Source organism: Dromaius novaehollandiae, chromosome 20 (genome assembly GCF_036370855.1).
Source record: "Dromaius novaehollandiae isolate bDroNov1 chromosome 20, bDroNov1.hap1, whole genome shotgun sequence".
Lineage (NCBI taxonomy): Eukaryota > Metazoa > Chordata > Aves > Casuariiformes > Dromaiidae > Dromaius > Dromaius novaehollandiae.
In genome coordinates, this window is record NC_088117.1 from 226969 (window position 1) to 250321 (window position 23353).

At 42.3% G+C, this 23353-nt stretch overlaps 1 pseudogene; it reads right to left on the reverse strand.

The window, feature by feature from the left end:
• Positions 1-645: 645 nt before the first annotated feature.
• Positions 646-19934, reverse strand: LOC135330399 (ankyrin repeat and MYND domain-containing protein 1-like; annotated as a pseudogene).
• Between the last annotated feature and the right edge of the window lie 3419 nt (positions 19935-23353).

The window sequence follows — 23353 nt, forward strand, 5'->3', positions numbered from 1 at the left end:
GAACAGTCAACACTTGCATGCAGTGTCTTCCACCTACCTCACTTCTTTCGCATGATGGCTCCCCGATTTCTTCTTTGAAGCAGATGTACGAATATTTGAATCCACTACACCAACATAAAGAAGGGGGGGAAAAAAATCAGCATTCCTACTTAGGATCTGAGAATTAGAATACTAGTCACAAGACACCTTTCCTTAAAACTCTGCTTAGCCACAGGACAGTTGTTGATCAACTGGGCAAACATAATCAATATGATGATGTGTATCAGACACACTAAAACAACATCCTTCTTGAAAGTAAGATTATGAAAAATGTGAGACATAATAGTTCTAGGTAACATTGCCTTCTACTCCTCATTTGGATATTTTTCACAGTGAATATATGAAACATTTTTCAGATTATAGTGGTATTGGGAGATCTAGAGTCTAAGCCTGGCTTCACCACGTATTTGAGCACTACTCAGGAAGTCATTCAAATGACCTTAATTTACATATTTATTGTCACCACTCTAGGAGTAGAAGAGCATTAATACAGTGGGAATCCCAGGAAAGGACCTGGGAGCAAGTTACCACGGGGAATGGACATATGCTAGCTGTCCACAGTCACCATTGAATGCACACTGCTACCTGCACTAAATACAAAGCAATTCAAAGGTCCATCTGTGAAAGAGGAACAAGCTCACTCAATTACTCCATAACACGTGGTAACAGATCTTGTATAGGAATTCACGAGGAAGCAGTGGATAGGCACTAAGCTTATATTCAAAATTTCCTTCACAGTGACTTGTTCATTCTCTTTAACGTTTGTAGAACCCCTACATCTCCTCACTGCTTATGTAGGACTGGTTTTGCACAGTATCATCCCTGCTTAATCCTGGCACAGGAGATGTCCATATTAAACAGTCTAGTTGTTCCGATTATCTGTTCAGTGAGCACTCATCAAGTTAACTAAAACAAATTTTCTTCAAGGGAGAAGCTGCCGTCATTTTGCAGGGCTCCCCTCCTCTCCCAGCACTTCTGGGAACACAGGAAAGCTTCCTGAAAATGGAAAGACTGCTAGAGGGCACTGTTTGGCCACTATTAAGTTTCTCTGTTTCCCACACTGCTCCCTATTAGTGCCAGCAAGGAGCATACTAAACCCAAGATGCAAAAGCCTAAGGCAGACCAGAGCAAGACAGGAAAGAAGTAAGATACCTGGAGAATGCTGACCAAGGCTGGCCAGTGATTACAACTGCTAATTGTTTAAACTGCATTTCCTATTTGAGGATCAGTTGCGATTGCAAGCCAAAGAATAACAATTTTACTATCTACACGGAACACTGCAGCGGGATGCAGAAAACCACATTAGCTCCAAGTAGGCTGCTCTGCCAGTGAGATGCAGTGATGGATCCCACAGTCACAGGACTGTAGTAGCAATGAGCTGTACCCCACCTTAGGAATGGAGGTACCATGTTGCACTTTCTCAAGTAGCTTGAATGTGGCTGCTCTACTGCAAGGTGCCCAAGACTCACCATTACTTTTGTTCTTTTCAGAACATCTACTGTTTATGTCCCAGAGGCAAGCAATCTGCAGTATAACTTGGCTTTCCTTCCCATCCCTGCAGTTTCCTAGTTTAATATATTAAGTAATTCTCTATCTATTTTTTGCACTATTGAACAAATGATTCTCTCAAGAACCAAACCACTTAATCTCTGACGCTGCTAAGAAACAAAGATTCTTTGTCATGTAAATTTTCTTATTCACAATAAAGCTACCAAAAAAATTACTTATAAGACCCAAAGGCAGATTCATTTCTAATTAGAAACTGTTACAGCATCGCAGACCATTTCAAAATTTTTTTTAAACAAATACATCCCCTGCCACCACCCCAAAAAAAACTGGGCAGAAAATTCTTAGTTCTACTTCATAGGAAGATTCTTTTTATAAGGGGTTAAATAATGATTAAGGATGACTTTAATAAGTGGTTAACCCTTTATTTTAAAGTTTGACTGATCAGTAATTTATTATCATAGCTTATAACATGCCTAAATTTATTATCTACTATATATATATATATATCTCATAACAGCTTTTCCTGTTTTGATTGTAGCCTCATGGAAACACACGTTACTTCCGTTTTTAATGGCTGGATGTAGAATTACAGCTAACTCTTTACAAACCAATTATGAACAGAATCTTACTATAAAATGTGACAACAGGGATTGCCTTCACAGGCAAAACTACTAGAGGTATTCAGTCTTCGGGTGGTTATAAGTTTGGCAGCAAATGAAATGAGTCTCAAGACAAATGAAGGGAAAAGTAAATTTTCAGTGAAAGCTTCTGAAGAAGGCCCTAGACAAATCCTAAGGACACAAAAGGCTGTTTGTTCTGATGAATGCAAAGAACACGGTATCTTCAGTTACGGGAACTGAAGTCATACCTGCAAATATTCAAAATAGGCATAGTCGACAGCTGTTCCCACTGCTTTTTGCAGTCCTTCCCTAAGAGTAACTGGTGCAAGGATATCCGCACCAGCTTCAAGCAGCTTATCAACCTGAAAAAAGAAAGCAAAACATTTGACATCCAGCTTTCTAACTATACTGTGTCCATGCCACAGTTAGAGACAGGGCTGAATATCAGAGCTTAACCTCGATTTGTGTGGCTACTCTGTACCAAATTGTGCATTTCTTCTGCCACTGGAGAGCCGTTGATGGACTGTTAAATCTACATGTGTTTTGTAAATAAAACCTTCTTGGAGGCATTTGCTATTTGTTTCTAGATATCTCACAACCTAATCTTGCAGCAACAGATGAAGCACGGACAACTAGTGACGCAGGGGTAGAACAGAACCCGGCTGGAGAAATCACCTCCTCTCCTAGTGCTCCTCAACGGCAGTCTTCCTCCCCTCCATTCTCAATGAGGTCAGCTCTGTGCTTTATGGGACGAGGGAAAAATGTCCAGTTTTCACAAGGCCAAATGCTTCCATTGAGCTCATCATAGGTGAGAAAGTGCACTTTATCAACTACTTTATATAGCACAATCAAATGCAATGCATCTTTCTTCATGTGGATGCCAGCTGTGTTTACAAGCAAGGGAACAGTCAGATCTGACAGGGCCATGGGCAACCCCCCATCTGCTTTAAATGCAGTGTTTCCTCTTCTACACAAGGAGGTTGCCATCACCTTCATTCAAACATGAAAACAAATTTCCTTACAAAACCTCTATTCCTTAGGAGACAAACAAATAGCATTGGGAAGAGACACAAATGAATTGTTCTGCAAAAAAAAAAAAAAAAAAAAAAAAATCAGCTTGCCCATTAAAGAGAAATGGAACTCAACACACCTGATAAAAATTACTGCTTTTCCTGAAGTTAAAAACAACAAAAAACCCCCACATTTCTCTCACCAAAGCAATCCTCTGTGCTTTTGTTCTCTTCTGTTCATAGGTGGTACTGACAGCTGTACAGAGGGCACTTCTTACTGCTCTGCTTAATGGCAGATTTGGATCAGCCCCATGTTTGAGGAGTTCGACCACTGCCTGCAAATGCAACAGATAATTGCTGGAGATGCATTTTGACAGTTCCACAGCAGAAAAGCGATACCCCAGCCAGACCAAGATGCTATAGGGTAGGTTTCATAAAATATACTAAAACCACCTATGTTTTACCATAAAGATAAGGATTAGAGAGGTTGAACATTTATGGTCTATTAGATCATCACTCCATTGAATGTTAGCCTCTGAGAGGGGCAGGAGAAGCAGTAGAATGTGTTGGATATGGGACTTTCCATTCCATTCCGTGGGAAGTCCTGAAATTTCATCTTTTCTGTACAAACAAATCAAAGATGCAGTAAACTCTTTTTTCCCAGAAAAATACCTAAATTGTCTTTTAAAAGAAACAAAGGTAACATAAGGAAAAATGTTCTGGTTCAAACATTTGATACAGAATCTATTTTTTGTTGTATTTGGCTGCATCCATTTCTACTGTATCTACTTCTGCAGTCCATCCTGTAGCTCCCTATTATATTGTATCCAGATGATTGATAACTTTCTACTGAAATAAATATAACTAGAAAGTAACAATACACAGTAGATCTTTTCCATTATGATCTACCATTAATCCTAACACACAGTATAAAACTTGCAGTGACAGAACAAGAGGTAAAATTTTGATTTCATCAGTAACACTGAAAGTGGCTTCCCCTCGCTTTGTTCACATCTGCATTTCCAAGACAATGCCTGACTGAATTATTAGCGTGCTTTTACACAGGAGAAAGTAACCCGAGAAACAGAAATTAGACCCAAACCCTGCCCCTATCAGCTTATTACCTGAACCACTAGGCTACACAGTCACGCTTGCTCCCTTCCAATTGTTCTTCCCCTGGCCTTGTGCTGGCTGGTTGCCTGCACAACGGCTGAGCTTAGTGGGCAGCCTGGGTGCAACTCTTACCCCCTCACTCTCCTCCCTTGTTTTCCACAAAGATGAACCATTAGCCTGGAGCTGTATTCCAAGAGGAGCAGAGCACTGTAGACACACCACTTTGTCACCATTACCTGTTTTGCTGGTACACTTTCTCTCGCAGCATGCTGGCTGCTGTGGACCCACTCTTAAGGGCCTTGTCTGAGCAGAAGGGAGGCCATTCCCTGCTCAGGGAAGGTAGGTGCTGACTTCACATATTGCACTCTACTGTGTGAGCTGTAAGCCTCCTCTGTGGAGTGCTGAGCCCCGTAATGCCCAGATCCTTTCCAAGTGTGATCACTGATCTTTTCCTAGAAAAGCATACTCCTTACCCTCAAAGAGCTACATTTTTTTTCTCATATCCAGAAGCAAAGTGTTTTAACATTTGGCTGGGATGATTTGAGTGGGGAGGTAGCCTGTAAGAGAACTGCATGTTCTTGTGATTCATAAAAATGGATACTCTTCTCTGAATGCTATACCCTTCTGAATCTTACCAAATATTTCTAGCTATCACTGTCATACTACAGGGCTCCTCTAGTTCAGCTCATGCAACATCCACAGGTTTGAAAGAAAAGCAAATTTAGTACTTTCTCTGGGAATGAATTATGGCAAACATAACTAGTTACCCAAGTCTGCCTGTCATCAGAGAAGGCAGAGACAAATGGAGGAGTACAACACACGTAAAGAGGAACTCAAAGATGCTCACCAAATCATTCCCACTGGCGATTGCTAAGCAAAGTGGTGAATGGCCACTCCACAGTGTGTTTGGATTTGCCTTATGCATTAAAAGGAGGCGGATAACATCTCTGGCATGCTGTGTAGGCAGGTGCAGAAAAAGGTGGAATTAGATCATAATAATGTTAACTTTTAAATATAATGTATATGTAACAATAATGAACAAAATGAGCAGCATAAAACACGTTCAAGCCTTTCACCTAAGCTATGATCCTATAGCAAAAATATACCTCCATTTTCTCATGGCTAAGAACCCCAAGCATGGTAGTGTTATGCATAAACCTCTCCATCAGATTACCAAATCTCATTAACCCTGCTGCCAAAGGGTATACGTAAGCTTGCCTCTGAAGAAGTACATCTCCTCTCTCAAAAACCTCTCCTTCCTCCAAGTGCACACCTCGTAAATCTGCTAGAAGAATGTTACTACGGTAAAAACCCAAATGCTCAAAGGTTAGCACATGAGAAAACTCAGACTGTCCAGCTTCAAATTGGCCTTGTGAATAGTAAAACTTAATGGCCAAGTCACTAATGGAAACTTAAGCAGAGGAATTTCCTGTGTTAAACAGAATTCTAAAGACTTAAGAAATATTTTTTTCTCAAGTGCTAATGGGTTTTTAATCAGTACAACACTAATAATTCACAGCGTAAGGAGTTTATCCCAGGAATTCAATCAGCTCCTTACAGAGGGATGAAAAGTATTCATTCCCCAGATATGTCATTTGGGGAGTTTAGCTTATAAGTACTCTCTATGAGCAGAACCTCGGATGCCATGCTCTTACCTCACAGTTATCCTCTCTTTCGCATGCAATATGCAATGCACTCCTTCCACCTTCTTCTGGAACAGGACCAAAATAGGAGGAGAAGTACCCTTTTGGTGGTCCTGTTTCATTCTTCAGGTGCACAGTGACACCACGGGACAACTGGGTTTCTCTGGTTTGAGGCAGAGGAACCTAAGTGAAATTATGTGAACATTTGTAACATAGCTCAGAGACATACAGAAGAAAATAAACTGCTTGGTCACCCATTGCTCTGGATGTCAATCATGGACGAGACTTGTTCAGCCTCACCAAAGCAATGGCCACCCTTTTTCTACTTCCTTCTTTACATTCAGATTCCATCTGCCTAAATCATCTTCAGCACTGCACATTAAGAAATTTGATTCCACTGGAGGAATCCAGGGAAGGAAAATTTTACAGACAGAATTTAATAACTTTTACTGGGCCAAATGATACAGTGAGGGGTGGGAAGAAAGAAGCAAGCTATCAGGCAAAAAGGGTCTTCACTCAAGTTCATTCACATGTCATTCATTTAAGGTGCATGAATATAGGCTTACCAGACCAATATAAAAAAATAAAAAATGGTATGTCAGAAAGTAATATAGCCTGCACTGCATCTGGGCATTTTATAACTGCATACTGTTTGCAAATAGGTACCAAGTCATCCTGATTGCTACTAAAGGAGAAAGTACTGCAATACAAACTGAAGAAGCTATCTAAACCTCCCTGGACTGCAAACAGACATTCACCTTAGCCACTGTCATGACAAGACAAATCTTATCTTTCCTGTTACACAAGCCAACTCATTTTTCAAGTGACTAGGACCTGATGGGATGTCAGGGAGCCCATCAATGTCATTGCAAGGTCACTCAATTATCTTTGAAATGTCATGGCAACCAGGTGAGGTTCCTGAGGACTGGAAGAAAGCAAATGTCACTCCTATATTCGGGAAGGGCAAGAAGGAGGATCTGCAGAATTACAAGTATGTCAGCCTCATTTCAATCCCTGGGAAGATGATGAAGCACATCCTCTGAGAAGCCATTTCCAAAAATACTAAGGAAAAGAAAGTGAATGGGAGTCGTCAGCTTGGATTTACAAAGGGGAAATCGAGCCTGAACAACTTGATAGCCTTCTACAAGGACATGACCAGTTTGGTGAAAGATGGGAGAGCAGTGGATGTCATTTACCTTGATGTCAGTAAGGCTGTCAAAACTTTTTCCCACAACGTCTGCATAGACAAGCTCCTAAAGTATGGCTTACATAAATGGACAGTGAGGACTGAAAACTAGCTGAACTACCGGATTCAAAGGGTTATGATCAGTGGCATGAAGTTCAGCCGAGGGCCAGTCACCAGTGGTGCACCTACAGGGGTCAATACAAGGACAATACTGGTTAAGTTGTTTACTACTGTTTATTAATTGACCTGGATGAAGGGATAGAGTGCACCCTCAGCAAGTTTGCTGATGATCCCAAACTGGGAGGAGTGGCTGATACACCAGAGGGCTGTGTTGCCATTCAGAGGGACCTCGAGAGACTGGACAGATGGGCAGAGGGGAACCTCATGAAGTTCAACAAAGGGAAGTGCAGAGTCCTGCCCCTGGGGAGGAATAACCCCAGGCACCAGTATATGCTGGGGGCTGACCTACTGGAAAGTAGCTCTGCAGAAAAGGACCTGGGGGTCCTGGTGGACAAGCTGAACATGACCAGTAACGTGCCTTTGCAGCAAAGCAGGCCAACAGCATCGTGGGCAGCATTAGAAAGAGCGTGGCCAGCAGGCCAATGGAGGTGATCCTTCCCCTCTGTTCAGCCCAGGTCAGACCACATCTGTGTGTCTAGTTCTGGACTCCCCTGGAGCAAGTCCAGCAAAGGACCACAAAGAGGATTAAGGAACTGGAACATCTCTCGTGCAAGGAGAGGCTGCAATTGTTTAGCTTTGAGAAGAGAAGGCTCGGGGGATCTTATCAATGTGTATAAATACCTGATGGGAGGGAGTAAACAAGCTGGAGCCTTACTCTTCTCAGTGGCACCCAGTGGCAGGACAAGAAGCAATGGGCAGGAATTGAAAGACAGGAAATTCCACTTGAACATAATAAAAATCTTTTTTTCCTGTGAGGGTGATCAAACATGGGAAGAGGTTGCCCAGAGAGGCCATGGAGTCTCCATTCCTGGAGATATTCAAAGCCCAACTGGACAAGGTCCTGAGCAACTTGCTCTCATTGACCCTCCTTTGAGCTGGGGTTTTGGACCAGACGATCTTCAGAGGTCCCTTCCAATCTCTCAACTGTTTGGTAATTCTGTGAAATGATTTAAGTACTATAACGTAAAGTAACTCCTCAGGTAACAAATGCCAAAAAGAGCACTTTTCGCTGGTATAACTCCATCACAAGTAGACAATTATCAAAAAAAATGGCAACCCTAACCAAAAAGTTCTGTACTACCAAAAAAGTTTACTGCAGAGCTATCTTTCTGTAACTCTGGGGGCACAGTGAATGCTGCAGGAATCCAGCAGAAAGAGTCTGTGTTCAAGGAAAACAAAACAAAACAAAAACAAGTAGGCAGGCTCCATGGAGATGAAACAAGCAGGTCCCATCATGTAGCTGTTTCTGACAGTGGTCCTATGTTCACTGCTCTCATTATACCTTCAGGCATTTATACTAGACTGCCCACAAGAGACTTTTAACCTCTGCCTTAAACGAGGCATGACAGCAAAAATGTTCTGGGGCATCAAAACACATGGATGTGTTTACTGTAACCCAATAATACAGACCTCCAGTGGCTTTTTTTTTTTTTTTTTTTTTTTAAGGACCATAGTTATTCCAATAGGATGCAAAAATTTCACGGAAATCAAGCAGGCAGGAAGCTCAACTCCCTGCTTATGTATTGTGCAGCCTTCAAGAGCTGCAAGAAGCTGAGCTCACAAAGCAACATACCTGGTCTGGACCATATACCTCATTTCCATCTTCTGCCCTTGCATCAAGATCTGGTGCAGAATGCAGGAGGTACTGTGTTATCTGGACTCCTTCCTCCCCAGGAATAGATACAGCTATGTGGAGAGGGGTTAGACCCCCAAACTGAAAAAAGAAACATAGCATTAAGACTCCTGTTTATCGCAACTTAAAACAGTACCAAATATTTTCAAAAGAATAATCCCAGCTTCCTCTTCCCACATACTGTGTCTCACTTTCAGCCACCATGAACCTACAAACTGAGTTACGGGACAGTGGAATGCTCAAGGTACCAGATACACAATGTACCAAAATCACAACAGCTGTTACCAACTTGAGGAGCAGCTTCACAAGCATTCCCCAGTCATTCATGGGCTTGGCAACAAGAAAACATAATGAGGAAGGAAAACTCAGGGAATAAGGAGCTTTGAGTTCTTTCTATAAAATAGTTCTTTGAACAGGATAATCACTTTAAACAGCTTTTTGTCCGTTCTAAACCTGGTTCTTACTTGCAGATTTTACAGCAGGACACAGAAGCTGCTGCACTCATCTAGAATCCTACATCATTATCAATTATAATGCAATAAAACCTTGGATGGAAGCCGCACATCAGTCCTGGCTCCCCTTTCTAAGAGGAGTTTCACTGCTTCTGCATCTGCAGCTTTAACGGCAAGGAAGAGAAGGGGTGCTGGTATCCAGCATGCATTGGGATCTGCACCTCGGTGAAGCAGCAGCTGGATTGTTGCCCATCTCTTCTGCTGTCTAAAGTTGACATGGAAAATACCAGAATCACTCATTAGCATCTTGCAAAAAACCTCTAAATGATGGTGAACTAAGATGACTCCCAGGTGCAGACATTAAAAATGGCATTTGGCAGAGACAAGACTTCATTCTTTAGAGCAGTGTCACAACAACTGCCGTGCTCCACCCAGGCAACAATATTATTACCTGAAGAGGATATCTCACCCCTCCAAACTAAAAAGGCAGCACTTAAAAGCAGTTCCTTCGGGTTGCATGGGAATGGATAGGCAAAGTAAGGTTCCCTGCATCTCCACTATTCACTCATGTGTCACTTCTAAACGTTTAGTGTGAGACTTGTTTAATGACAGAAACAGACTGACTCCTCCTTCCTGTCATCTAAGACTGTTTGGAAGGTTCTTTCCTCTATCGTACTTCATTCATCCATCCCAAGAAAACAGAGATACTTTTTCTGTGTTTCCCTTAACCAAAGCTGGAACAAGAGCTATGCTGGACTAGGACAGTGTATTTCAGCAGGCTGATGATTCCATCTGTATTTCCATGGAGGCAAAATACACATGCACACCCCTAAAAAAGAAACCTAACACCATCAAAAAAAGCAAACAGTCCTTGGATATCACCCAGAAACTCTACCACATAGTGATCTGGGCAGAGGCTCCTCTTTTCTCACATGGCATTAACTCATTTTTACTCACAAGCCCTACATTCAGTGCATCTTTATATTCCAATGAAAAACATGCAACGCACACACAATATTCATGAGAGAAGCAAGGGAGGTGGCAAGATGTGCCACAAAAGCCAAATGCAAGGGATGAAGGGCAAGAAGGCCAACAGGGAATTTTCATTGTGGGAATTCTAAGACGTCAAAGTGACCTACGCTGGCATAAAACCCAACACAAAAATTTCATCATCTTTGGGGACTGCTCTGGAGGCAAAACAAAAGGCAAGATGTGGCCCTTTGGGGGATCCATAAAAGCAAGACAAAAAGACTACATTTCAGGCCACGCGGCTAAACAGACACCTGTAGAAAACAACCAGCACGGTCAAATGTAGTCAAAACTTCAAAGAGTAAGCTGAATATATTCTTATCTTTCCTCATATCCACACTACACTGCAGGTGTGCATAGCAGACTGTGACAAGCTGCAAAGTATGCAATCAGGAAAGCTTGTCTTGTTCAAGCATGAGGTCCTTAGCTTGAACTACACTTTCCAGCTTCACTCTTCACACTCTGCCAACCTGAATTATAACAGAGCATATAAACGAGTGGCTTCTACTGATATGAACACAAGATTTCTATAGTTAAGCAAACAAAATTATACTGACATCTGACTAGCTTTTCCTGCAATAGCTGCACCCTTCTGTGAAATATGTGAAATACTAATTGTTGCCTTCTATGTTCAAAGAGACTTAGGAGACTCTGTCTCCCATTCATAGGGCATAAGTGAGACTTACTCTGAGATTACGCCTTCAGACACATTAGCTGTTTCTGACGGTTCTGATTGTTCGTTCTGCTTGAAGATTAAAAAAATAAAAGAAAGTAGTTACAAAAATGAAAAACCACACTTTCAATGGGTGAGTCAGCATATTCAGTCATCAGAACAATAATACAAGTAATAACAGTAATACAAGAGCATGTAATAATAATGGAATTCAGTTAACAATAGATAGGGAAATCATTTAGAAGTAATTTGTAACTGTTTTTTTTAAAAAATAAACCAAATAACTGAACATTTTCTTGCTCAATTTCCTTTGTGAGTAAAACATGCTTACAAGACTCTTACAGATTTTCAACCTGCATTATTTTGCACGAGAATGTAGAACTAGGACCTCCAAGACCACTGTTTCCAAATCTTCTGGATTCGTATTCAACTCAGAGGAAAAGAGAAAGCAAAGCACATTTTTCTTTCTGAATCTTAGAGACCGTGACAGAAACAAATCCTGTTTATTTCTAATTTCCTTTTCTCACTCCAAAATGAGAAGTAATAGTTTCACACTGATTTTCTGTGAATCTCTGAGCATCTGCTTTATATACATCTCTCTCTCTCTCTTTCTTTCCTTCCCACAGAAGTCTTGCAACTTTGGTAACGGGCCACCACTTAAACATACTCTTGGAACTTGAACAGGTATTTTACAGCAACCAAAAACTATTCTGTAGTTCATTTCCAACAAGTTTCTTGAGGGCATTTAGACCTGTGTAGCCTCTTCTGACAGCCTCAGCAACATCCTTACATTTCTACCACACAGTCCCTACCTGCCTAGGCCCCTCTTTGATTCCTTCTATCTTCTCAGACTGTTTGGAAATTCCTGACCCTCTGCTTCACCCTTGTTATCATCTCCTTCCCCACTGCATGGTTTGTACTCTTACAAAATATGTATCATGCTCCTCCACAGGACAATTTAAAGCAGGTACTTCTCTTTTTGGCAGGAGGAAGCCTAGGGTCATGAGTCTTCCTTTGTAAACACTCCCTAAGGGTCAAGAGACTCCTCTGACAGTTGAATTGCTTCTTGCTTGACACTTCAACCATGCCAGCAGGACTCTGTGCTATCGGAACCACCTAAATCCTCTTGTCCTGCTTGGATGCTTTCGTAATTCCCACCAGTTGCCCACTGCATCTTCACTGTCTTAAATACCTAGCAGACGTGGCCTCACATCTGTGCTATTAATACAGTGCCCTATTTCAACTGCAGAGTAAGCTTGTTTCTGCACTGGAGCTTGGTCATTTGAAGTAGGACTTAGTAGTGAGAGCAGAGAATACTCTGCATCCTCAGAGTGCAAGATGCACAAAAGTTCTGGCTTTTTCCTAGGGAGTCAACACAGTAAAGTAATTCCGAAAAGTAAGCTTACAGCTTGAGACGAGAATATATCATGATTCTGACATTTTAGATTAGAAATAAACCAACCTTGCAGCTGTGCAGGTTCCTCTCAGCAATATTACCCTTAAAAGATTCTGCTGGATAATACAGAATAAAGCACATGGAGAGAGCAGATAATCCTTCATCACTACACTTATTCACATCAGCTCCACTATCGAGAAGAAGATTGACAATATCGTTGTGGGAAGTAACCTGTAGAGGAGAAAATGCTTCAGGATGTTATTTTATTTTGTAAACATCTGTACTTGCACATACACTCACGCACTTGCAGATTTCTACATGGAAAGAATAGGCAGCACAGTTTGAAAGTAGTGACAGCCAACACTGTTGAACTAATTCAGGTTTATATTTGCCACACAATAAAAACGCGATACTGAACCATGTCTTACGGGGTTCAGAATGTGTATCTTGGAGCATCCTCAAGTACATCCCTGACCTTCCTCTCTTTTTTATAGCAATTTCTACCAGATTTCACAGGAACTCAGTGAGGATTCACACACAGAAAGAAATATAGCGCCCTAAATTATTATCTAAATTTTGCTGGACTTTACAATGAATGCCAGCTATTCAGGTAGCTGAAAAGGGCACAAAGAAAAGGGGAGGTCATCCTCCCCTACAGCAAGTCATGCATGCACAGTTTCTAACCACCACCCCTTGCCAGCAAAAACAAAATAACCCTGTCTGAATGTGATTACGACTGGACAAGAAAAAAACAGTAATAAGGACAGGGTCATACCCAAGAACGCAGATCTAGTCCACTGCATAATCACAAACGGAAAACAAACTTGACAGCTAAAATAATCTCTAATGTTTACTGAAGTGCTTCTTTTTGTAGATTATTATTTACTGTGGGGTTTGGCATGATACCATTCATTACAGATATTCCTCATGCCACACCTGCTCTTTTGTTGTTTACTGAACATTCCCTTCACACTTACTATGTAATGGAACAAGAGAAAAATCTAATCCAGGCTACTACACCAGGAATTTCTCATCATATGGTAAAGAGTCATTCTCAGAGTCTTACAGCGGCAGCAGCAAGTGCTGTGTATCCATGTTTGTCTGCTACGTCCGGATGAGCAAGCTCATCCCTCAGAATCGTATAGACCCCATCAAAGTCTCCTTTTGCCGCTTTCTGAATTAACTGCTCTGAGGCAAGTTCTTTGGGGCCTGGAGGCCCATAAGTACTGCGGACTCCACTGAGAATGAAGTTGACGTCTGAAGTAAACTCTGCTTCACAGCACCTAGCAAAGGAGAAAAAAGCACTGATGCATTTAAGCAGCTAGGTACTCTTAGGCCACTAATGCAATTAAAGAAAAAACACATCAAGAGCAAAACATGCTGCTGGGTAAGATGCAAAAATATGAACAGCTATCATTTTAAGAACTATTTCAGATAGTATAAGTTTGCTTAAATTACAGGCAGAAAGGCAAACTAGTCTAGGGGCTGCTGGCAGCAGCACACAGATTTTGGCTACAGAAGAGTTCATAAATATCCAGCCATCCAACACCTATAAAATTAGAAAGCAAAATCTAACTGCCAAGTGTTTCTACAAACAGAATATTTAGCATGCACATTCATATCTGTTTAGTATTTGATTTATATAACCAGCTTTAGCTATGGCTATAAAATACACACATGTGGCACGTGTTCCCAGCAACAAAGCAAACAAAAACATACTCTGCCTGCCCAAAGAACATCTCCATGTACAAGTATCAAGCTACATATAAACCTAAGGCTCAGTGGGCAGTTACAAGTAGCTGCAGACTTGCTGCAGCATGTTTTCTATAGCCTTGAAGTAGAATAAGAGTTAAGACAACCACAGAAAGGTACCATTGGTATCGCAAATTGTTTGTTTCATTTAAAAAAAATCCTCATTGGCAACCTGTCATCTCAAGACTATAAAAAAACTTTTGGAGAGCAGCTGCAATCATGCAACTTATATTTGAAAATAATAGATATGATTTATAAAAATCCATACATAAAAAACAAATGATCAACAGCTACCTGTGCTTATAAACACGCATCTGCATTCTGACCAGTAAGGGGGTTACTTTGCAACAGGCCAAGGTTCTTCCTCAGGCAGCTTGGAGGTATTCTGAAAATATGAAGCATCACACTCTTTCAGAAAGGTGCAAGTCAAAGTAAGATGATCTGTGTTATGGGAATAGGCAAAAACTCCTTCAGGCAAAATATTCTTGTCATCAAAGGGGAGACGTTTATAGCTACGGAGAAATGGGTCCCCCTCAACAGAAATATACGTCCTTTGAGAACTGGCATCAACATATCTGAAGTGTTCTGGATGATCCGAGACAGAAAAATAACCAGGTACTTCAGTACACAGTTTAATTAGATGATTCCTCAGCCACAAGCCAACATCCTGACAGCCATCTGGATAGCTCTCAATTCCCGGTCCAAATCGCTCATCAGATTTGTACAGCCCCTTAAGAAACGAGTAAGCTCGTTAGCATCAATCAGAGATCAAACAAGTTATACAATTAAAGTCTGGTTTCTATCTCAACTGTTCTGCCTGCGTCTTATTGGTCCATTTCTTATTGGCAGAGTAATAACTGCTGAAGCCATTCTGTACTACAAAGCCTTCACAGTCAGTTTGATTCATTTAATGACAAACACATTAACTTTTCCAGTACAAGAACAGTGGAAGGCCCTAAATTTAACTACATTGGGATGTTATGTTTAGATGAAATTTCACGTAGATTTTAGCCTGAGCAGGATTCTGTTTTATACTATTCTGTATCCAGCTTTGCATTCATTAGCCACACTGCTACTTTTTAGACCAGGATAGATTTTCAGTAATGTTTTCCAAATCAGAAGAAACACCTCTGACACACAACTGCACAGGCGTAGAGTATGGGAAAGGTAGTGCAGTTCCCAACTATTTCTTTTCTTACCATGGTCATTAACTTCAGGACAACATGGTAATTAACCTCAGGACAACCTTGCAAGCATGACAACACATGTTTTTATTTCATGCCAACAGAAGAGTCTCAGACACAAATACAGCACTACAAGACAGGAGTTTTAGCCTCCTTAGAAAACCATCCTAGTTTGATATGACACTATATTAAGCAATGCATGAGCACCGCTTCCAAATTCAAGCAGGCTGATGCATCTCCGGTGTTTCTGGATCACACACATGGCTCAAGGCATATTCACACAAGGCTATCACAACCTCAGAACAGCTATTTGGAACACAAATTAACTGCTTCACTCATTGAACTGTTTAGCTATGGAGATAAAGAACCAGGAAAAAGCACTATGACTGGCAAGAATAAAATTTCAAGTTTGATTATAACCTGAGGGTGTTCTATTTTTCCCTTAGTTTCAGATTATACATGATCTATTCAAATTAAAGTTCTCCTAAATCCATAATTAGTGCCACATTATCAACATTCAGCAAGAATGTTATGTTCTTGTTGGCCAACTTAATGCAAAGGCTGTATGTTGTTTTGTTATATCTTTTGGATTATCTGATGAAGCACTGTTTCCTGTTGCAGAGATACCCATGTATCAGTATGAGGGGAGGGCTGCCCTACGCTGGGCACTTTTCAGATACACCTTCTTCTTCTTTGAAAACAAGTTTTCTAGCTTCTACTAGTAGCAGCAGGCCTGGAAATGATACAAAAGAGACAACTAGCTATCTCGATACTCCAGAATGCTCTTTGTCTCCACAGTTTCTTCAAATGCAGTATTTTTCAGTTTCATATTGCTGGCTTCTTAATATGCCTGTTGAGAGTACTGACTAGCTAATGAGTTCTTCATCTAGCAAGGGGAGTAAATACCGAAGACTTCTACATTAGAAACTGGAAAAAGACACTCTTCCAGGCATCAGATTTTCAGTTCTAGACAGGCAGTATCACATTATCTCCTTCAATATTTCCCTAAGCAAAAGTTGTGTACAGTAGAAGTTGAGTAGTTCAAGAGAGCAATCTAGCTTACTGGAGACTGAAGCATGACACTTTTGCTCTAAACAACCCAAACACTAATGGAGCTGCCTGGAAAAAAAAACCACTCAAATTTTCCTGTACTCATGCTGACTTTGAAAGGCAGGGAAATCATGGTAACAGCACAACATTTTTCCAGTTACCTGAAATTTTCTGCCGTCCTTCCATTCCCGAGTCCCATAGCCTTCTACGTGGCTGAGATAAAATGCTCCAATGAATTTGGAACCATCAGGCCAGTAGCATATCCCTTTCCCATGGCGATGGTCCATGTACAACTGTCCCGTGTATCTCTGTAATCCACCACAAAGAGAAGGGACAGTAAGAATGATACCGTTCAGAGGACAGAAATAAGTGAATTTTTAATTGCCTCCTTAATGTAACAGAGCAGCACTAACATGGTGCAGGAAACTGAGGATGAAACTGTTATACAGTTAAGAAAGACTAGGCAAAATCTCATCTTCACTGTAGTCACTGTCTTCAAAACTCCACCAAGATTTTACCAGTTGCCACAGCAGCTCTTCCATCATGTAGCAGTCATGATGGAAGATCATACTATTTTAGCAGTGTTTATATCATTGATATGTTGCCAAATGATGCAGGCTAAACCAAGACCTATCAAAGTGTTCAACACCTCTCACAAAGACCTGTATCCCAATAAACATTTGGTTGGGAAATTTTGCATCCGACAAAACAGGGCATTCAGCATAGCCATGAAAACACATATTTTGCTAAAAAACAAGCAGCCGAATACATAAAACCCAGTAAAACCAAACGAAAAACACCTAGCTAACATGCTTATAAATCAATTTTTTCATTACAGAAGGAAAGAACCTCCACACATAGAGAATATTCCTACTTCCAAATGACAAAACTCTGCTTGGAGAAAGAGCTATCACTCAAATAAATGCCCAACCCCTACCTTCTGATGAATTTTACTCACCCTCAACCTAACAACCCATACTCTTAAAGTGCAATAAAATGCAGTCTGCAGTGAGTAGTCAAAATAATTTTGTATTAAATACAATTATATTTATTTAAAATATAATTAATAATATATAATAAATAAAAGACAATTAACAATATACTATAAATAAAATATAACTAAAGATGTATAATAAATAAAATAATTATAATATTTAAATAAAACAATATATGTTTATTGCTGTTCTCATGCGTCTTCAGCCCTGCCATAAGGTCTTTAATTTCCAGCTGCAGGTGAAGTCCCTGGAGATTACACCTTTGTGCACTACTTGCTAAAAAGATAAATTCGATTGCTACTCTAAAACTGGCACTTCTGACCCTCAGTAGAAAGTTCTGAAAAAACATCGTATCGTACGTAAACATAGTGCTGAACTGTATCAAGGTGACAGACGCTAAGTCAAAAGCTTGTCCATAATCCCTTTTCTCTTCAGTGAAGAAATCCTTAACTATCAGCCCACTCATCTGATGGATTTTGATTGAAATTTGATCAATCGTGATTGATTTTAGCCACAAACACTTTAAGGTATCCATTATTTTTAAGCAAAAAGACAGACATTTGGGGGACGTTTTATAGAAATTAATCAAAATTTTGTAATTGAAAAAAATTCCCATTTAAATCAAAACCTCAATTCCTTAAATGCTTTATTAAAGGCATTTGTGTGTCTTCAGTGTTATTTCTCTTCAAATTAAATCACCTAAATATCCCAATCAATCATATGGCTTGTCTTTAATAAAAGCATAACTGAAGGGATAGGATGAACCCTATGGAGAACAAAGTAGCCCTGGTATTCTGTAGCATAAACTATGACTATTCTTAGTTTGAATAAACTATGACTATTCTTAGTTTGAAAGAAAAAAGGTGAAAAGTGCTAAGTAAGTTCCCTAAGGCCTCGTCAGAGGATGGTGCCGTGGAGACTTTCATTTCTAGGTCACCAATGCAAATTCAGCCCAATCAACAAAACCCGAAAACTACTACCCTCTATCAAGTGAGTTGCCACAATAATCATCACCGAAGACAGGGAGCTGCTGCTACTGCTTCTGCCTGATGCGTGTTAGGACTTTTGCTTAGAACGCGCAGTTTGCCCCCAAAAGACAACAGTGAGGAGCAATGCCGAGGTCTTTATATTGCCAGAATTAAGGCTGTGTTTCTCTGCTAGACTGATTCTTGGGAGCATTGATAGGCAAATGGAGTTCCAGAGGAAGAGAAAAAGAGCTAATTTTAAATTTTCTATCTGCGCAATGGTATAACTCATAAGCAGAAAAAGAGATGTCCCACCGTGCAGACAACCGATCCCTAACGGATGATTTCGAGTTACGTTGCCGTGGCAGCTTTCCCTGACAATCAAAACGGCAGCTCAGTACTCACTGGTGGCGCAGAAGAGAAGAACCTCACAAGGGAACCGGAAACATTAGTCACTCCTCATGGTATTTTCACCATACAGGAAGATGCACTCACACTTCAGAGGTTAAACTTTGTACCAAAAGCTCACGGCAGCATCCCCTCCTCCCCTGCCGGCCTCCCGCTCTCCCCACTGGGGTCTGAGGCCACGTTCAGCCATCGACAGCGACCCAGGACTCGGCAACGGCATCACGGCAGCCATCTGCTTACCCTGAGCGTGAGGGCAGACCAAGTCCTTCGAAGCAGGGGGCAAAAGCACGTTATCTGGGAACTTGTGTCCCGATTTGCATTTTAGCAGCAAATATATTATTAACCTGAACACAGAGCAACAGAATGCCCCCAAAGGGCAGCAAGGGCCAGCGCGCTGGCCGAGCAGGTGCTCGGATGTTGCAGGGGAGCTGGGAAAGCGCTCGCTTTACTAAGAAATAAGGCGAAACCGCCTAGTTTGCCCCAAAACCAGAGGCGAGAGGAGAGATGCAAGCCTAGGAAAAACCTGCATTTCAGAGACCCATCTCCTTGCCAAATGGACCGGTGGGGAACACGAAGGCAGAAAGCCCTGCACGGCGCGCTCCCACCGCCTGGCCCGGCTCCCCGGCCCGGCCCAGGCCGGGGGGCGGCGGCGGGGGGCCCCGCTTGCAGCCGGTTGCGCCAGGCAGGGCGCTCCCCGACGGCGGCTCCCCGCGGCCCGCGCACCTCGCCGCCCCCAGGCCCGCTGCCGTCGCCGGGCGCTGCCGCCTCCTCTGCGCCGCCCTCGGCCGCCGCCTGACTGGAAACTCGCTCGGCACCGGCCTCCATGGCGGCGGCCCCCGCCGACGGCTCCGCAGCGGCCGCGCTCCGCCTCGGCGGCGCCCGCGTTGCCGTGGAGACGGTAGCGGGGCGAGGGAGGCGGGGCCGCCGCCGGGCCCCGGCAGCGCCTCCGCAGCGGCCCGGAGGCCCCGGAGCGTCTGCAGCGAAGGCCTGAGGAGGAAAGGCCCGGAGAGTCCTCGCTTCGTGCAGCCTGGGGTGCCTTCTCCTCGCTTACAGTCTGCAGGGGGCCGAAGCTGCTCCGCAGGAGCCGGGGCGCGGCGTTTGCTGGGGCTGCCCCCACCTCCCGCACGGCTCCTGCAGGGCCAGCGGCTCTCCCCGCTGAGGCCTGCGCGCGCGCGCTCGCCTTCAGCCTGCCGTGGCTAGCTCCTGAGGAGCAATTTCTGGGAAAGGCATCGTTCAAATATACTGCATCGCACAACCCCTTACGTTCTGCAGGGGAGAGATGAGAGGGGAATTGGCGCAACGCAGCCCAGCAGAGAAGAAGCACAGAGCGTCACGGGTGAGGTGGAAGGAGTCCCTACAGTTGGCGTATGGCAAACTCTTCCTGGAGCAGCCCGTCCCTCGACAGCCAGCCCCCGCCTGCCCGCCGCGGCTGGAGCCAGGCCCATCTCCCAGGCCGACCCTCAAACACTCCTGGCGAGCTCGCTCGACCTCATGCACACCGGCGTTACACCGCCAGCACCGCTTTGCAAGTGGTTGGTGAGCTCCACGCTTGCACGGTGAATAACAGCAAGAGCAGAGCTTCATCGTTACTTTAGCACGACCAGCTGTCGCCGAAATGCACCAAGTCTACATCGGTCTAAGTTACCACATGGCCAGAGCAGCGACCGCTTCAGAGCCACGGCTCTGAGACCTCTCGGCCTCCTAAAAGACTTGTTCGCCACGAGCACAGCAGCGACTCCCACCCTGCACCTACTCAGCACAGCCTGTTGCATTACTCTTCTAACCCGCCAGAATTCAGCCGCTGCTGGGCAGGTTTTGGTGGCACCAGTGCTCTTTTTTCCATCGTTGCTACCCAGACGCTTTGAAGCAGTTGAAAGCAGCCTAGCGTAGCAAATTTGGGTAGTTTACACTTCCTTGTCTTCTTTGGGGTTATTCTAATGCCCATGTCGTACAGTTTAAATTCATAATGCTTTGTCTACACCCAGAAGCCAGGAGGGTGGTCACATCCTTTCTTATCCCCTAAAGAGGGGTGGCATTTCAGGTAAAGCCATGGTGATTCTAAGCTGAGATCTGTGGGCAAGAGACATAAAAAAAATGGGAGGTGGAATATCTTTTCCTCTTGACAAAGAACAAGCAGAGAAAGAAAACCCTCTGCCTACTCTTAAAGAGGCTTTTTTCTTGAACCAATAGGTGGTATAATTAGATGCCCTGGCATGCTAGAAAATATTGACAGTAACATCTCCAGATAACTTGGTTGCAGGGCTCCGTACCAGGAGAGCTTATCATGGGTTGGTTTTGTGTTTAAAAAAATCCTCACAAATGCCAGATTTTCCAGCATTATAAAAAGAGCCAGCTAATCAGTTTAAACCTCCCTTTCTTTATGAAGAAAGCACTGTCAGTCTGAAGCTAGTAAGTCAATTTATAGTAAGACAAATGGGGAACTTTTCCTTAAGTCTCGGCTAAGCACTACAGCCCATGAAAGAACTTTTATTTAAAAATCATTTGAGCTTTAAAAACTTTTGATCTGCATTTTTATTTATTGTTTGTGAAAAACTTACCAGTCTCTGGTTTAATTTCCAGGATTCCTCTTAGGCTGTACCTGCCAGAATTACTGAAGCCATAATCTCCGTGACAGAAATTCAGAATGTTGAATCAATAAGGAATAGAAACCAGTGCATTGTAATCTGAAAACAATAGACTGGACATGTAATACCAGGGTATGAAACATCCCGTACAGTAAGTGTACTTCAGATGTTTTTAAGTGGAAATGTACTCTCTAAATAGCTGGTAAATTCTGCTGAGCAGGCCGTCAGGTGTGAATCTTAGGTCACACAGCTCTCATATATCCCTGTGAGAAATGTGGAGTAGTTTCTATTGTAAGTTGTGATGGGAGGTTATCGTTTATTAGGAGTAAATTATGGATAAGATACTATTTGCAGAAAAAATACAGGACTGGAAGAGACCTTTTGGAATTGCATCCTATCATTTTTTCTTTTAACTATGCTGTTCATGCTGCATCATAAAACTAGGTCCTTTGCCCCATTATTCCTGTTTAAAAAGTAGTAATGTCACAGCCCAGCCTGAATTATAAATGGTTTGTATATCCTTTTTCCTTCTGCTAACATCTCTTCCACTTTGAATTCCTCTTGCCTGGCCAAAATACCACACACAGTTCTGGGTGAAGTGCCTTCTATGTTTACATTTCCCTATTTTTTCATCTGCTACACCGTAGGATGGTTCCTGCTTATGTTTTATTCCTGAAGCTGTCTTGTGGCTCCTAAGCATCCAATGGTTAGCTAACACCTTTTCCTTGGAGGTGATCTCTGATATCTCCAGCTGTAAGAGTTCTTCTTTGCCCCCACATAACCAAATTGTCACTTGTTAGCACTGTGTTTTGTACCAATCATTCCATTTCCTTCCACTATGTTGGCCGGTGTCACCTGACTTAGTAGTGCCTCTCAGCTTTTTGTCATCAACAAACAGTCACGTACTCTTTTTGTGTCAAGACCAGAAATGAAAATGTTAACTAAAATCAGTCTGACACTTGATCCTCAAGGGAGTCCACTAGTCACCTGTATTCAACTATACAGCACTTTTTTCAGCATGGATATTTGTTGCTTTCATTTTTTTAGCTCCTCGTGCCCTCCCCATACCCGTCGCTTACAGTTTTTTAGAAAGCTCCACTTTAACCAGAAGATTTTTTTCCATTGCAGTGCACCAACTCTTTTACTGAATTCCAGTGCGATTAGAGATAGTTGATCTTTCTTTTCAATGGAATCATTCACCCTATCAAAAAAGATATTAGTTGGGCACAATCTACCATGATAAACCCATGTCATATTTATTGTATTTTCAAAATACTCCCTATATACTCAGAGAAGATCAGGATCTTTATAAAACGCAGCCAGTCTCTTCTTTTTAATTCAGGCCAGTAGAGGGAGTGATGACTGCTATATGTAGAGTACACAAACAAACCCAAGAGAAAAAAATAGGACTCCGTCTGCCTGTCGACTGTCTGTCTCACTGCTAATAACCCTAACCATCAGCCTATAGAGTCATGCTTTTTCTAGCAGCCAGGATGATAGCAAGTCCAATCAGTAGAACTAACTTTATAGTCTGATGACAACTGCATTAGAGTGAGAGGTGGGAGAGGTGAGTTTGAACCCCGTCCCACTAAAGTTAGCTTTAAGGTCAGGTTTGCCACTTCTAGGATGAACACACTACAGAAGTATGACAATTCTTTCCTGTAATACCTCTTTAAAAAGAGTAAATAACAAAAGAAGTGCAAAGGTCGTTGAGATTTTCATCACAAAGTACCTGGGAAACTTCAAATAATGTATTAAGCAAAATGAATATTTTTCATTTTGATTAATTTTGTAAAATCTTCTGTCCCTCAGAAGATGAGGGCCCTCCTGGGCCCTTATTCTAGGCAAGGTGCAACATGCCCTATTTCTTTTCTATTTCATTCTAACTCAAATCAATAGTGTCAGTGCTTACTGTAATAGTAGTTTTCCAG